The following is a 2,029-nucleotide window of genomic DNA, read 5'->3' as shown; positions in this document are numbered from 1 at the left end:
CGTAATCTATACCTCCACGAATTTTTGGATAGGAAAGCGTCAAAGCGGGTTTGTATCTCTTGCAAGAAGGAGGCAAATTGGCGATGTCTCGATTGCTTTGCCGGCACGGCATATTGTGCAGAATGTTGCCGAACATCCCACTGCAGGGACCCTTTCCACCGGATTGAACGTTGGACCGGCACCTTTTATGAGCCGAGCTGGCTGTGGAAAGTGGGTTTGGTTATTCGACTTGGTCACGAAGGTGATCGGTGCCCGAATGGAAGCAGCAACTTGAGTGCCGACCTTGACATTGACGAAGAGGAATGGTTTGACATGGAAGACCTTACCAGCACTTCGGCCGATCCAAAACCAACGGACCGTATTTACAATGGTGGCCGGGTCATGACCGTCGTCCATACTTCCGGTGTGCATCACCTACCTATCGTCTTCTGTGGATGTTCTGGTGCAGCAGCCGAGGACATACAGTTGTTCCGGGTTGGGTTGTACCCATCCACCTACAAGTCTTGCCAGACCGTATTTACCTTCCAACTCCTCGATGACTACCTGCTGGAAAACCTGGAATGTAAAACATCGGCCACCCACTACTACTCCAAATTGAGAAGGATCACCAACTTTGCATTTCCTAATTCCATTCTGGTATGTTGTTCAAGTACCGAGGTATACTCCCATCTCAAAACATTTGACAGAACCGGTATCACGAGTTAATAAGGGTTGGTAGACAATACCGTAATCTTACCGAACTGGCTACTTTTGGATTTGGACACAAAGGTAAGGCTCCGACGCCGGGGGAGATGGGTTTTTTTTGCCCTACCTGCCCACAACCGGGAGTCAACCTTCCTGATGACTGGAACAAAAACCCCAATGATCCTACTAACTGGAAGTATACCAGAGGATTTGTAGCCGATGGCAATTTCACAGCAGCCCACCAAAAACAGGCACGGCCCAAAGACGATGTTTGGCTTAAAAATGGGGATAGTTTCATGACGCAAAGAGGACCTTATTTGAGCCACCTTCGGGACGCGATTGAAGATAATGATGTAAGTTTTTATCCTTCGAGCGACTCGGCCGGTGTCTGAATCTTTCAGCCGAGGACATGTCATGAGCACAATGCTATCAACAACAAGAATGTATTTCACCGAGGTTTTGACGCTACTGGAATTGGAGCCATTGCTTGCCTTCGACATGGCACCTTTTGTCCGGGTTCGGTGGTAGATTTTCAAAAGGGAGAACGGTATGCAAGTTATCCTCGGGTTGAATCGTTGATTTACCAAACAGGCAAATGAACATGGACTATGCCTTGTGCCAGGCTCTGAAGAATACCATGACCGGTGAAGAAAAAAGGGTTATTTTTGTCTATGACATCAACTGCCAGTATATGGTGAATTTGATGGCTCGGATAAAACGTGGTGCGAAACACCTCTGGATCAGACCAGACTTGTTATTGGTAGCCGGGATCGGCTTATTCCATGTCCATGGCCATCAAGAAATATGCTTTCCACGATTTGCCCCAACATTCATCCCTGGGGCCGGTCAAACAGATGGAGAGATATTGGAGACTTTGTGGGCTGTTCTCAACGAGGTCGGTCGCACCACCCGGACAATGACTTTGGCCCATAGATCGGAGGTGTTGGATGCTCACATGCTGGATAATAACTGGAAAAAAATGATCAATATGGGTATCTATTTTCAACTGCTTTTACATTGCTTCTAAGCTAATAAACGTCAAGTGAGTAGCCTTTGCAAGAAGTGGAAGCGAGCAAAACTCGGGCTCTCTGAGAGCTTCCAGGCTCTTGAAGAATTAAGTGCCTCAGCAAGTAAGGAACAGATTCAAGAATGGGAGCAACAGATCAAAACGGCAAATTTGAATCGGGCAAAGGACCTTTCCGCCATGGACATCTATTACGTCAAGGTCAAGGAAGGTAAGGACCAAGTTTTCCATCACAAAGGCCAGCTGTAAAATCATTCAATCAGCCGAGACCGAAAAGGGCATTCGGCTAAAACTTATGACTAAAGAACAGGCAGGCAAGGT

The sequence above is a fragment of the Laccaria bicolor genome, genomic scaffold (assembly GCF_000143565.1).
Source record: "Laccaria bicolor S238N-H82 LACBIscaffold_142 genomic scaffold, whole genome shotgun sequence".
Lineage (NCBI taxonomy): Eukaryota > Fungi > Basidiomycota > Agaricomycetes > Agaricales > Hydnangiaceae > Laccaria > Laccaria bicolor.
This window is presented reverse-complemented; position numbering follows the sequence as displayed.